This window comes from Hemiscyllium ocellatum, chromosome 42 (assembly GCF_020745735.1).
Source record: "Hemiscyllium ocellatum isolate sHemOce1 chromosome 42, sHemOce1.pat.X.cur, whole genome shotgun sequence".
Classification (NCBI taxonomy): Eukaryota; Metazoa; Chordata; class Chondrichthyes; order Orectolobiformes; family Hemiscylliidae; genus Hemiscyllium; species Hemiscyllium ocellatum.
The window spans coordinates 23,888,201-23,904,192 of NC_083442.1; the positions used below are offsets into that span (position 1 = coordinate 23,888,201).

Genomic DNA, 15,992 nt, shown 5'->3' on the forward strand with positions numbered 1-15,992 from the left:
AAAAAGTTTAAAAGTTTGCAGACTAAGAATAATTCAATCTTGCTGCTATACACAGTTTAAAAGTTTGAAGATACTTTGAGACAATGGAAATAAACAGCATCAATTCAATGCAATATTACGAATATTGAAGTCATCAGCAATTATCCTTGGCAGATAATTAAATCATGAGGAAAATAGAACAGTGTGGAGATGCTACAGGTTGAAAAGAACTTTAGAGTACTAAGAATAAATATCCACATTAAGAAGAAATAGAAAGAGAAACACCAGTAGCTTCAGTGGCATTGCTGTAATAGTATTAGTGCTCAACACCAATAGCTGCCAATTTCCAAATGCCAACCGAAAACTCCTTCATTGGTCAGAGAATTGAGTATAGGAGTTGGGAGGTCATATTGTGGCTGTACAGGACATTGGTTATGCCACTTTTGGAATATTGTGTGTAATTCTGGTCTATAGGAAGGATGTTATGAAACTTGAAAGGGTTCAGAAAAGATTTACAAGGATGTTGCTGGAGTGGAGGGTTTGAGCTGTAGGGAGAAGCTGGGCCTGTTTTCCCTGGAGTCTCGGAGGCTGAGGGTTGACCTTATAGAGGTTTACAAAATCATGCGGGACATGGTTAGGATAAACAAACAAGGTCTTTTCCCTGGGGTGGGTGAGAGGAGAAAGATTTAAAACCAAGGGGCAACTTTTTCATGCAGATGGGTGAGCCATGTATGGAACAAGCTGCCAGAGGAAGTAGTGGAGGCTGTTACAACACTGGATGGGTATATGAAGAGGAAGGGTTTAGAGGGATTTGGGCTAAATGCTTGCAAATGGATCTCGAGTCTGGTCGGCATGGATGAGTTAGACCGAAGGGTTTAGATTAGATTAGATTACTTACAGTATTGGAACAGGCCCTTCGGCCCGACAAGTCCACACCGACTCGCCGAAGCGCAACCCACCCATACCCCTACATTTACCCCTTACCTAACACTACAGGCAATTTAGCATGGCCAATTCACCTGACCCGCACATCTTTGGACTGTGGGAGGAAACCGGAGCACCCGGAGGAAACCCACGCAGACACGGGGAGAATGTGCAAACTCCACACAGTCAGTCACCTGAGTCAGGAAGTGAACCCGGGTCTCAGGCACTGTGAGGCAGCAGTGCTAACCACCGTGCCACCGTGCCGACCACAAACAGACTCTTGGGTCTGTTTCCATTCTGTACATCTCTTTGACTTTATAACTCATCTGCTTCATTTTTGACCATGTCTTCACCTTTGACAATCAGTTCTTCATTCAGATGCATGGAACAGCCATGCAGACCAAATTCGCACCCCAATATGCCAACATTTTCATGCACAACTTCGAACAAGATGTCTTCACTATGCAGGACCTCCGACCAGCGCTATACACCAGACACATCAACAACATTTTCTTCCTTTGGTCACATGGCAAGGAATCACTGAAACAACTATTTAGTGATATCAACAAGTTTCACCCCACCATCAAACTTACCGTGGATTACTCATTAGAATCTTGGACACACACACCTCCATCAAAGATGGACACCTCAGCACCACGCTCTACCGCAGTAACCTAATGATGATGCACTTCTCAAGCTTCCACCCTAAGCATACTAAAAGAGCCATCCCCTACAGATAAGCCCAGTGCATACACAGGATCTGCTCAGATGAGGGGGAATGCGATGGACACCAGAAGATGTTTAAGGATGCACTCATAAGAACAGAATACGATGCTCAACTCATCGATTGTCAATTCCTTTGTGCTACAACGAAAAACTGTAATATCCTCCTCAGGAGACAGACATGAGATATGACTGATAGGATACCCTTCACATTCCAGTACTTCCCTGGAAATTACTACGCCATGTTCTTCACGGCCTTCAACACATCATCGACGATGATGAATACTTTGCCCTGATCTTCCCTAAGCCTCCACTTCTCATCTTTAAATAACCGCCAAACCTGAAACAGAGCACTGTTCACAGCAAAGTACCCAGCCTTCAGGACAACATTGACCACAACACCATACAACTCTGGCACAGCAACCTATGGAAGACATGGCAGATCATCGACCTTGATACTACCATCACACGTGGGAACCACCCACCACATACACCCCCACTATGACAATGACTGAATGGACACCGCACAATGAACAACACAGTGGGGGAACATTTCGGCGATCCAAGACATTCAGCCTCTGATCTTCGGATGAGCATCTTCCAAGGCGGACTTCAAGATATGCAACAATACGAAATCACTGAGCACAGGCTGACAGCTAAGTTCCGTACCCAAGATCAACCATGATCTTGGTTCATGTCACACTACAGGTAATCCCACCACACTATATATTCCCACACACATTCACACACTTACACAGACCCACTCGCACACACATACATGCACTTGCACTGTCTCAAATACATAAACGTGCAAACACTCTCCCACTCTCTCAAATGCACACACACAACTCTTTCTCACACATGTATGCATATACACTCCCTTTCTCACACATAGACACACATTCTCTCGTGCGCATGCACACACACACATACAAACATTCTCTCTCTCTCGCTCACTCACATGCTCTCTGGGGTGAATTATTTCATTCAAGATTCTTTTCTGTCAAAAAATAAAACCAGACCTCAGGTTAAAACATAGATTTGATGCAGGACCTCACACCTAAAATGCATTGTCTAACCTGAGATGTTATCTCTTGTGGATTGATAAAAACGTTAATTATCTAAGGACAATGTCTTCAAAGGAATCTGGATTTTGCCTCCAGGAGGTAGAATCTGGAGTCTACTCCTAACTGATTAAAGGATTCAACAAGAGCAGAAGATTTAAAGTTGCTACCTTTTTGCTTATAAACACTGTGTCCAATACCTCTCGATCATACCATGATTGAGGAAGGAGCTGAGCTCTGAAAGCTTGCAATTTCAAATAAACCTGTTGGACTATAACCTGATGTTTGATTTTTGACTTTGTCAAACTCAGTCCAACTTGGGCAAATCCACATCATAGATTTCATGTCAGAGATAAACCAAACAAAACATATGATTGGAAACTTTGAGAAAACAATTCACAAGATACAAAACTCCTTTAAACCATTCGCTTGATCCCTCTCCGTGGATGTTGTCTGACCTGCTGTGGTCTCTAGCATTTGTTGTTTTTAGTACAGATTCTAGCATCTGCAGTAATTTGTTCCTTCAAAATTAAACTCTAAATCTCAAATTGAGCAAATATATTATATTATTCAGTAGGACTTTCAGCAGATGATGTGGTAAATCTCCAAACTATAAAAGCACAAATACTATATGAAGTTACAACAACTTGCAATGATAACAAACAATACATAAAACAAAGAAAGAAATGTTTATTTATTGAGAAGAAAAGGCCTGGAAAGAGACTGCAATAAGAGATAAGTTCAACATCAACATAGTTCTTACATAGCACCATTATTGACCTCTACAGATTAGTGGAAAACTCTTGATGATGAAGCTTTGAAATTAGAATACATAAGAGACAAGTTTGTTGTTGGAATTATTGCTGAGTCTGTCAGACTTATTCAAGCTCAAGGAACGTATGAGTTTGGAGAGAGCTATTCATATTGTGTCAGAAGTTGGAGTCAGAAATACAGGACGATGTGAGTTTTCAGGTCATCTATGATTATGTTGAATGGTGGAACAGGCTCAAGGGACCGAATGGACTACTCCTGTTCCTATTTCTTATGGTTTTATGGCATTAAATCCTCAGAGGAGAAGAACACCCTTACTACAGAGTAGAACCTATCCACTTCATAAGGTGCACATCTCTATAGGTAAACAAAACAAGCCAAAACAAAGAGTAGAACTAAAGGTTAAACACAGGCAGGTTAGACAGCATCTGAGGAGCAGGAAAGTCCATATTTAACTGGAAGCATTGACTGTCCTGCTCCTTGAGTACTGTATGACCTACCTGCCTGTGCGTTTCCAGCTGCACATCTATTGACCCTGGCTTCCAGCATCTGCAATCCTTACTGTCTCCAAGAACGAAATGTCACCTCCTGAAAATGCGTGACCATGCAAGATATAGTTTCAGAGCAGCAAAAGATTGTCAGAAAAACCCATCTGGTTCGCCAGTGTCATTCAGGGAAGGAAATTGCCATTCTTACCTGGTCTGAGACAAAAAAAAACCTGCAGATGCTAGAATCCAAGGTAGAGAGGCAGGAGACTGGAAGAACACAGCAGGCCAGGCAGCATCAGGAGGTGGAGAAGTCAACATTTCGGGTGTAACCCTTCTTCAGGATCAAAGACTTCTCCACCTCCTGGTGCTGCCTGACTTGTTGTGTTCTTCCAGCCTCCTGCTTGTTGTCCTTACCTGGTCTGGCCTACACGTGACTCCAGGCCTATAGCAGTATGGTTGACTCTTAACTGCCCTCTGGGCAATTAGGGATGGGTAATAAAAGCTGGCCTAGCCAGTGACGTCCTCTTCCTGTGAATGAAAAAAGAAAAACAGACACTTACACATCCAAAGAGGATATGCAGTAGAAGGTCATTGTTTCAAAAAACAATCTCTGCATTAGTCAATGAATCTGTATTTGAAAAGGTATCTGAAAAATTCCTGGAAGAACTGGTGATTCCATTGATTTGAGATTTACAATATTCATGCATGTCACTTTTAAGTGTTAAGCACCTGTTAATTTTAAGTGTGATATGGGTGCAAGTGACATGGTCCTGTCAGATCAAAGCTGAAAATATGTTGCTGGTTAAAGCGCAGCAGGTCAGGCAGCATCCAAGGAACAGGTCCTGTCAGGTCAAATACAATGGTTGAAGTTACAGAAGCTACCGCCTACAGAGATGAAACAAAATTGTACAGAAATAATTCCTTCATTGAACAAGGGAAGTGCTATGCAAATGCAAGTCATTCTTATGTTTCTCATCAACATCAAAATATGAGCATAGCTGCAAGCCACATTCTGTGGCAGTAGCTTACAATCTGCCAAGTCTTACTTAAAACAAAATAGCTCCCTGTACACCGATAACATCTAAAAGCTATCATTTAAAATCCTTTATTTGCTGTACCAACCTTGCTGAACCCACACCCCCTGAAACTGTTCATTACAGTCCCTTGTTAGTTCTATTCAAAGACTGACAGCTGGCTTCTATTTGAACAGAAACAAAGTGTGGGAGTTAGTGGGAACCTATTTAATAATTTCCCATGTTAAATATTATAATTTCCATACAAATTTATCCGCATTGAGAGGTATAATTTACTATTTGTTCCCAAATACCCTTACCAAAAAAAATCCTCTCCAGTTTAATTACACCAAGTGAGTGTTTAGTTCAGGCTATTAAACATATAATCTACTCACTATGGAATTCCCAATTTCATTTTTTTTATTAAATCTATTTTTCTGTTCTACAAGAAATAATTGTCTGTAATTTTTCAGCGAAATCAACCTCACCATTTGGTCATTATGTATAATTACATCCCTCAGAGAGGCCAGGAAAAAAAAGACTTCAGCACTATATCTCCCAGATTCTGATTATCACCTCTTTAAATGTCACTTACAAAATCAACCTCACTTTCGAAAACACATAGGCAATTGAATTCCTACTGCATTCTTGCATCAAACTATCAGTTTAGTTAAATTAAGTTGTTATTAAAATTTTGCTCATTGCATAAAATATCAACTAGTGTGCTCATGACAGTAAGAGAAGGCTAATATTGGCAGACTGAATACTTGGTCAGTGTGGATTTAAAATTATTTAAAGAAGGTGCGTTGAATTTACAGGAAATCTCCTTTTCTCTCTGCCTAAAAACATTTGTGGACGGCACGGTGGCACAGTGGTTAGCACTGCTGCCTCACAGTGCCTGAGACCCGGGTTCAATTCCCGCCTCAGGCGACTGACTGTGTGGAGTTTGCACGTTCTCCCCGTGTCTGCGTGGGTTTCCTCCGGGTGCTCCGGTTTCCTCCCACAGTCCAAAGATGTGCAGGTCAGGTGAATTGGCCATGCTAAATTGCCTGTAGTGTTAGGTTAGGGGTATGGGTGGGTTGCGCTTCGGCGGGTCGGTGTGGACTTGTTGGGCCGAAGGGCCTGTTTCCGTACTGTAAGTAATCTAATCTAATCATGAACTCACAAAATGTTAGTCACGGTTCAGTTACACCACAGCATTCATTGAGGTACTCAAGAGGGCACTGGATGTTTTTTTGAATAGCAATGTAGAGATATGGATAAAAGGCTGGAGATTGCCACTGGATAATAGAATCAGACTCGAAGATTGAGCCAGAATAGATAATGAAGTTCAACTAGATAACCGCAGGTTCTATTATCACAGGGGAGGCCCTGGCTTCATGGCATTATCACTGGAAACTCAGTTAAAGTCCCAAGTTTGAATCCCACCATGGCAAATGGTGAAATTTGAATTCAATAATGAATCTGGAATCAAGGATCTAATGATGACCATGAAGCCATTGTCAATCGTCATAAAAACCTATCTGGTTCACTGATCGGGAAGAAAATCTGCCATCCTTACCTACTCTAGCCTACTTGTGACCCACAACAACTCTTAACTGTCCTGGAGCCAATTAGGGATGGGTAGTAAATGATGGACTAGTCAGTGACACCTACATCCCATGATTGATGGGCCAAATAGCCTCCTCCTGCGTCATCATGATTCTGTGAAATTGTGGGCTCAAAGTTCACTCCAGAAACTACAGCATGCAACTTACGGGAAAAAAACTCCAGATGTAAGTGTTTACAAGGGGAAGTGCTAGATGAGCTGTTAAAGTGAGGCACAGCTTGTTGTAATGATCACACTTCTTTTTTTAAAATCGTTAATTTTCGATTGTGGATCAAAATGGAAAAATGATACTACCTTCAACACGTGAAACTGTGGATAAGGATGTTGAAGTTTTAAAACAAGTGACTGAAACTCATTGACAGTTGTATTTACACAGTTCCTTGTTCAAGCTGTGCAGGGGAGTGATGGTTGGTGGGGAGATGGTGAACACTGATTGGCACAATGGGTAGGTGTTCAGAACAGTTTTGCTCAGCAACAGACTGGTGATTGGTTTTCAGTCAAAACAGTTGTGTAGGTCATGTGTCAACAGCATAGTAACACCTCTCTGATTGGCTCCTGGGCAGGTGTACTGTTTGTGTACAGAAATACAGCAGCAGAAAGCCTTCAGGCTCTAGAAAGTCAACATCTCTTTATTTTTGCAGGGAAGTAACAAAGAATTGGAAATATTCTCACTCATCATTTAATTATTAGCTGCTACGTTTAACCAGTGACTGAAACACTGAGCAATCAGTGTGCTGACTGCCTTGCGTCTGCAGTAAAGAACTGAATGGACTTGGAAAGAAGAGAAAGAAAATTGGAGGTCAGAAGTATTCAGAAGAAGCAAATGGAAACCTCATTGAATTCTGTGGACTGGTGCTATTGAACTGTGTTTCCCTAATATTTTCTTTTCAACCCATAACCCATAAGCAGGCAGCACGGTGGATCTATGGTTAGCACTGCAGTCTCACAGCGTGAGGGACCTAGGTTGAATTCTAGCCTCAGGCAACTGTCTGTGTGGAGTTTGAACATTCCCCCGTGTCTGCGTTGGTTATCTCCAGGTGCTCCGATTTCCTCCCACAATGACGTGCATGTTCAGTGAATTGGCCATGCTAAATTGCCTGTAGTGTTCAGGGATGTGTAGATTTGGTGCATTAGTCAGGAGTAAATGTAGGGTAGGGAGAATGGGTCTGGGTGGGTTAGTCTTCAGAGGATTGGTGTGGACTTGTTGGGCCAAAGGGCCTGTTTCCACACTGTAGGGATTCTACAATTCAAATTAACAGATCATGCAAATTGGTTACTGTGTTTCCTACCTTACAAAATTGACGATACTATAAGAAGTATGTATTTGGCTGCAACACATTTTGGGAAGTCATGGAAATTGCTATGTAAATTTAATTTCTTTCACTTGTTTTCACCACTCTGACTTGGAAGTATGTCATTGTTCCTTCGGTGTCTTTAGTTCACAATCCTGGATTTCCCTTCCGAATTGCATTGTGGGTCAACCTACAGCTCACCCCACCTCCTCAAGGCCAAGTAGAGTTGGATAAAAAGTGCCCACATCCCATGAAAGAATAAAAATGAATTCTGATTTTGACTTGATTCCAATGGCTGCTATGGTATCACTGTACATTATATCACTAATAGATAATGCAATGGAATAATCAGACAAGAATTGTTAGCCCTGTTCCACCTTCCAAAACACTGCTGCTTAACTCTAAAGCTAGTGTATGTCACCATAACGTAAGGATAGGATTGGGATCATCTGTGGTAACATTTATAAGTCAAATGTCCTTCTAAACTCAGACTAGTGAGCCGTACAATGACCAGTTGAACAAGGTACAATACAGTTGACTTTGAAGCTATATCGAAATCCATTGTCTCATGTGTAGGTTCAATCCAAATGGATTTGTTTCTTCAAAGAAACAGGGAGGAACGTTTTTTTTGCCCACCCTGGAACTGACAGGCCTGCGCAGCCATTCCAGACAGCAGTTGAGTCAACCACATTTCTGTGGATATGGAGTCACATGTAGATCAGACCAGATAAGGATTGCATATTTCTTCCTTTCAAAGACACGAGTGAACCACATGAGCTTTAACAACAATCAATGATAGTTTTCCAATTAAAACAGAAGGTGCTGCAGAAACTCAGCAGGTATGGCAGTATGGACACCGACAGAAGCAGGAGGTAATGTTTCAAGTCTGATATGACTCTTCTTCAGAACTGAAAAAGCAATGGCACTTACGTTGTTGGGAAAGAGAGCATTGATAGTTTGATCACCATTATTAACGAGACTAGCTTTCCATTCCAGAGATTTTAATCATTAAATTGAAATTCCATGCACTCCTGAACTGAAGCTTGAACCTATGACCCAAGCCTGGCCCTCTGGATTGCCAATACATCATGATCAAACTTGCAGGTGCTTAGGTCATCCCAATATACTTTACAGGCAATTAAATGCCTTGCGAAGTGTGGTCCATTTGTAATGCAGGAAACCATTGCTGCATGAAAGCAGCACTTTGTCCATTACATTGTTTCCTTACTTTATAAACGCAATCACCTATGTTCAGTTAAAGAAGACAGAAGCAAATTAATAGTCCCTCATGTAATGCACACTCTCCTTTTCCACAAACCTATTATCTCAATTCAAAGAGCAAGAATGGCTTTAATTAAATTAGCATGGTTCCACTACATTACTAGCATTGAGGACTGAGTGCATCATTTGATTTTAATAAGTAAACATTCTCCACAGCATGGGAGCTCTGCTTATTATATTAGTCATGCAAAACTAGCCACAAGGGACAATCATTAGAAGTCAGTGCAAAATCCCTTTAGCTGCCTCCTCCTAGATAAAAGATTCTCTTACCTGTCTTAATTATAATTGTTCAATGAATTTGCATTTCATTTATTTCAAGTCAAAGTGATTAACAACTCAAATTGTATTAACACCACAATAAACTGTCAATGGAAACACCTCAAGTAGCCCATTCAGTCCCTCAAGCTTGTTCTGCTCTTCATTGGGATCATTGTCAATGTGTATCGCCACTCCATTATTGTAATACCATCCATCATTATTATTCCAGGTCCTGTTAAATAAGCAACTGTTTTAGAGTCATAGTGATATACAACATGGAAACCAACCCTTCAGTCTAACTCACCTATGCTGACCAGATAACCTAATTTAATCTAGTTTCATCTGCCAGCATTTGGCCCACATTCCTCTAAACCCTTTGTATTCATATACCCATCCAAATGCCTTTTAGAGTCATAAGTCATAGAGATGTACAGCACGAACACAGACCTTTCAGTCCAACTCATCCATGCCGAACAGATATCCTTAATAAATGTAATCCCACTTGCCAGCATTTGACCCATATCCCTGTAAACTCTTCCTATTCATATACCCATCCAGATGCCTTTCAAATGTTGAAATTGTACCAGCCTCCACAAATTCCTCTGGCAGCTCATTCCATACATGTACCACCCTCTGCGTGAAAAAGTTGCCCCTTAGGTCCCTTTTATATCTTTCCCCTCTCACATTAAATGTGTGCCTCTCTAGTTTTGGACTCCCCTACCTATCCATGCCCCTCATGATTTTATAAACCTCTACAATGTCACCACTCAGCCTCTGATGCTCCAGGGAAAAACAGCCCCTGCCTGTTCAGCCTCTCCCTATCGCTCAAACACCCCAACTCTGGAAACATGCTTGTAAATCTTTTCTGAACTCTTTCACGTTTCACAACATCCTTTCAATAGCAGGGAGACCGGAACTGAAAACAGTATTCCAATAGTGGCCTAATCAATGTCCTGTAAAGCTGTAACATAACCTCCCAACTCCTTTACACAAAACACTGACCAATAAAGGAAAGCACACCGAGCAATGTCTTCACTATTCTATTGGCCTGTGTTGTAATTTTACCAATTTCTACCACTTCCTCTGGCAGCTCATTCCATACACGCACCACTCTCTGCATAATAAAGTTGTCCCTTAGGTCCTTTTTATATCTTCCCCCTCTCAGTTTGAATCCAGGCTCTCTAGTTTTCCCTGGGGGAAAAAAAGACTTTGTCTATTTATCCTATCCACGCCCCTCTATAAGGTCACCCCTCAGCCTCCAACGCTCCAGGGAAATCAGCCCCAGCCTGTTCAGCCTCTCCCTATAGCTCAAACCCTCCAACCCTGGCAACATCCTTGTAAATCTTTTCTGAACCCTTTCAAGTTTCACAATATCTTTCCTATGGTAGGGAGACCAGAACAGAATACAGTATTCCAATAGTGGCCTAACCAATGTTCTGTACAGTCACAACATGACCTCCCAACTCCTATACTCAATGCACTGACCAATGAAAGCAAGCATACTAAATGCCTCCTTCACTATTCTGTCTACTTGCGACTCTACTTTCAAGGAACTATGAACTTGCACTGCAATCGTACTGGGTTCTGTAATGAAGATGAGGCATTCCAGGACAGTAATCACAGAAAAACAGGGAGTCACCCCAGTGTCCAGTCCAACATCCTTCCATCAGTCAAAGAAGCAGAATAACTGGACATCCAATCCACTGCAGGTTTTGGGATCTTGCTGTACCCAATGCGCGTGTGTTGCATTTCCTCACAAAACAATCTCTACATTTGTGGGAGATCGCTGCCAGTTGTAGGAGGCTATTTATGGTTCTATATAAATGCAAATGCTTCTTTCATGCTGTATTAGCTCCACAGTGACAATATCATTGATTTTTCTTTACCTCTGCTTTGTTACACCTACACGCATCTAAACCATCCATCCAAGATAAATAGATGATCAAAGAGCCTTGAAGGAAAGCAGAGGATAAATACTGAGCAGGTGACTAACATTTACTACTGTGTTCTCCAGCTCGCCCTTGCATGCAGTGGAATCATCCCTGCCTCTGAGTCAGGAACCCCAGGTTCAAATCCTACCTGTGAACAGGTTGAGGTTTCTTTTTAAAAGTCTAACCCCTGATCCATTAAGTACCTGCTGTGATAATTGGGAGCAGTGAAGATTCCATGCCTAGTTAATAAATTGTAGCTCTTGTTGTTGTTTTGCTTTCAAGCTCTGATCTTTGCGGGCCCATTTTGATTTTTGTTGTCATCAACATGATCATTATCACCATCGAGAGCAGCAGCTCGATAGAGTCATAGAGGTGTACAGCATGGAAACAGACCCTTCGGTCCAACCCGTTCACGCCAACCAGATATCCCAACCCAATCTAGTCCCACCTGCCAGCACCCGGCCCATATCCCTCCAAACACTTCCTATTCATATACCCATCCAAATGCCTCTTAAATGTTGTAATTGTACCAGCCTCCACCACACCCTCTGGCAGCTCATTCCATACACGTACCACCCTCTGCGTGAAAAAGTTGCCCCTTAGGTCTCTTTTAGTTCCCCTCTCACCCTAAACCTATGCCCTCTAGTTCTGGACTTCCCTAACTCAGGGGGAAAAGGCTTTCTCTATTTACCCTATCCATGCCCCTCATGATTTTGTAATCCTCTATAAAGTCACCCCTCAGCTTCCGACACTCACAATAGGTAATCCCAGTTCTGTTGGAGGCTTCTCTCCAAAGCACAGAATACATGGTGGCTCAGTGATTAGCATTGCTACCTCACAGCATCAGAGACCTGGGTTCGGTTCCAGCCTTCGGTGACTGTCTGTGTGGAGGGAGTTTGCACATTCTCTGCGTGGGTTTCCTCCAGGTTCTCCGGTTTCCTGCTATAGTCCAAAGATGTGCAGGTGAGATGGATTGGCCATGCTAAATTGCCCATTGTGTCCAGGGAGATGCAGGCTAGGTGGGTTGACCATGGCAAATGTGGAGTTAAGTGGATAGGGTGGGTTGGGTGGGATGCTGCTCGGAAGTTCAGACTTGATGGGCTGAATGACCTCTTCCTACATGTTAGAGCTTCTATGATATGATTCAATGCCAGGGCTCAGCACAGAGAGAATTAGGGTATATCAGGGCCCAAGAATTTGGACCTGGAACCCTTCTAGGCCCACTGTGCTCGGGTCAAAGGTGAGGCCTCAGCTTGGGGGTCAAGGGCCGGATCCTCTGCTCCAGCCAGGAGTCACTGTGCTGTCTGCTCTGGGGTCCAGGCCAGGGTCAGAACCGACACCCGTGATTTCTCTCCCTGTCCTGACTGTTAGCCGTCCATACACCACTGCGCAATGTCACAGAGGACTAAATAAGGCAAAGCTCTGTAAGTATGGAAGAATGGTAACCAAAAGTAAGACATCATCTACCAATGGCCCATCCATTGACAAGGCTCAATCTTGCTTGTGCTAGTTTCTTTGTGACCTCTTTTCCATGGACATGGCTATCACGGTGCGCGTACTTGTTTCCCTCCAAGCCAAACGGTGGGCGACACGGTGGCACAGTGGTTAGCACTGCTGTCTCACAGCGCCTGAGACCCGGGTTCAATTCCCGCCTCAGGCGACTGACTGTGTGGAGTTTGCACGTTCTCCCCGTGTCTGCGTGGGTTTCCTCCAGGTGCTCCGGTTTCCTCCCACAATCCAATGATGTGCGGGTCAGGTGAATTGGCCATGCTAAATTGCCCATAGTGTTAGGTAGGGGGTAAATGTAGGGGTATGGGTGGGTTGTGCTTCGGTGGGTCGGTGTGGACTTGTTGGGCCGAAGGGCCTGTTTCCACACTGTAAGTAATCTAATCTAATCTAATCAAACACTCCATCCTGATTGGAACAACATTACTGCTCCTTCACTGTCACTGATTGGAAGTTCTGAAACTTGCTCTGTTCTGGATATTCCTCTTTCACAGGGAATGTAACGCCCACCATCATCTCCTTAAGGGCAGTTAGTGATGGGCATTAAATGCTGGCCCATCTGGCAACACCCACATCATGTAAACTTAATGAAAGAAGATGTTGTCCATCGTTAGTTGTCCTTTAGAACGTGGTGTCAAGCTGCTTTCTTGACCTGCTGCATACCTTGTGTGTGTGTGTGTCTGTGTGTGTGTGTGTCTGTGTGTCTGTGTGTGTGTGTGTCTGTGTGTGTGTGTGTGTGTGTCTGTGTGTCTGTCTGTGTGTGTGTGTGTGTATGTGTGTGCACGTAGACCCACAGTGCTGTTAAGGGAGCTCTAGCATTTTACCCCAGCAAATGTGAAGAAATGATGATATACTTCCAAGTTAGGATGGAGCATGACTTGAACCGGAACTTGCATGTGGTGATGTTCACCTGCCCTTGTCCTTCTAGATATAAGTTTGCTATCAAAGGAGTCCTAGAGCATCTTGTACATGGGACGCACTGCTGCCCCTGTTCTGCTCTGTTCTTTTTCCTTTCCCTCTCTTTGGTTTCCTTCTTCTCTCAGCACTAGAGGCAAATACTAGCATAGGGCAGGCGCCAGGAGCAAGGACCTGGAGCAGCAGCATGGGGAAACAGCGCTGGGGCATGGTGCAGGCAGCGAGTCCTAACCAGAGACGGGGACAGTGGAGGCGGTCCTGAAACTTACCTCGGAGCAGCTGAGTGCCGGGACAGAGCGGTCTGAGGCTTGGAGTGGAGGAGGGGCGGCTATTGGACTAGGATCTGGCGCAGGCGGTCAGACCATGTGTGGAGACCCTGTGCTGAGCTGTTACAATGTAATGGCTACTTGAAATTTCCTACCTCACTGTATTGTCAATCCATTAATGATGTCTTACTTTTAACTTGTTGTGTTTTTAATTCCATTAGTAACACAGCTACTTTTTATTCCTCTGCTGTATCCAAGAATCATACCTAGGTACTTGTACCTAAAGATATCACCATAAGAAGGCAGACATTGTAAAAGCTTTTCACTGCACTCCTATGATGGAGCACACGTGACAATAACAGGACATTGTATATGACAATGATAGGGAGAGTGAAAGCTGGATAAACTGGATGGTAGTGCGCTGACCAAGCAGTCGGACTTGCCCTGGCTTGTGTTGAGCGTCTGAAGTGCTGTTGGAGCTGTATGCGTTCAGGAGAATGTTCCATCATGCTACTGACTTGTGGATAGGAGACAGGGTTTGGCAAGGTGGGAGATGAGTTACTCACCTGGGAATTCCCAAACTGTTTGAACAGTAAAGTAAGTGGAGAAAGATTCAGTTTACCTTTTAGAACTGGTGGCCTGTGCACCAAATTTGTATTGTTGAAAATGTTTTGCTGGTTAAAGCACAGCAGGTTAGGCAGCATCCAAGGAACAGGAAATTCGACGTTTCAGGCATAAGCCCTTAATCAGGGCTTATACCTGAAACGTCGAATCCCCTGTTCCTTGGATGCTGCCTGGCATGCTGCATTTTTCCAGCAACACATTTTCAACTGTGATCTCCAGCATCTGCAGACCTCACTTTTTACACCAAATTTGTATGTACTTTTCTGAAAGAACAGTTCAGATGATCAAATCACTGCAACCTGATTGGTTGCGTAATATTCCAGTTTTGTCACATGAACAACAAAGTTGTGTGTAATCATTTAATGAAGCAGTCATTGTAAGGTGGGTCATACTGAAACTTGAGCTTTTGATGGGCTTTACAAAGAGGCATACAAAGTTTTGCTAAATCTACATAGAACTTTCCGATCCCACTGTAGCCATGGTTCCCAATTCTTGGCACCCACATAACGTGAAGGGGAGAGTAAAAGTGTGGCTGGAGCATGTTTGGAGCAGTTAGAACTTGACCACAAGCTTTGTAGTACCGTTGCAAACTAGGCCCCCTATTGAATCACTGGCTGAGGAGAATAATATTCATGCTTTCAAAGTCTATTTGCACAAAAATCCTCCAGAACACAAAGCATTTGAGTGATCATTTCTTTTCCATTAGATACTTGACATTGCTGTCCTCATTAATGCACTGGGACAGCACGGTGGCTCAGGGGTTAGCACTGCCGCCTCACAGTGCCAGGGACCCAGGCTTGATTCCAACCTCAGGCAACTGTCTGTGTGGGGTTTACACATTCTCCCCTGTGTCTGTTTGGGTTTGCTCTGGTTGCCTCCCACAATCCAAAGACATGTACGTTAGGTGGATTGGCCATTGGAAATTGTCCCATAGTATTCAGGGATGTGGAGGTTACGTGCATTAGTCAGGGCTAAGTATAGGTTAGGGGAATGGGTCCGTGTGGATTACTTTTCAGAGGGTTGGTGTGGACTTGTTGGGCCGAAGGGCCTGTTTCCATATTGCAGGGATTCAATGATTCTTTGTTAACATGGAAATCAGATACGTACATTTTCTAGAGGTCCTATTACAAGGCTTTAATCTATGATCGTTGAATTATATTACTCATTTTGGAGGCCTGTTCCATCTCGCTCACTCATCATCGTCAACAGCTGGGACTGCTACTACCACAACAAACAAACATTATTATTGATGGTTCAGCCCTATTTATTGATCCTGTTTCATTAGCCACCAGCAACAGCAGTTAATAAAAGATAACTGAAAACTCCAGTCACATTTTTCACTTAACAT

General features: G+C 43.2%; 1 protein-coding gene across 2 annotated transcripts in view; it reads right to left on the reverse strand.

Annotated features, from left to right (window-relative positions):
- Positions 1-4,446: 4,446 nt before the first annotated feature.
- LOC132834664 (secretory carrier-associated membrane protein 5) overlaps positions 4,447-15,992 on the reverse strand; it is an 80,698-nt gene continuing 69,152 nt past the window's right edge. For both annotated transcript variants that reach the window (XM_060853603.1, XM_060853604.1), the window contains one exon: positions 4,447-4,477. The gene's annotated coding sequence lies outside the window, so the exon portion shown is untranslated. The remainder of the gene's footprint in view (positions 4,478-15,992) is intronic.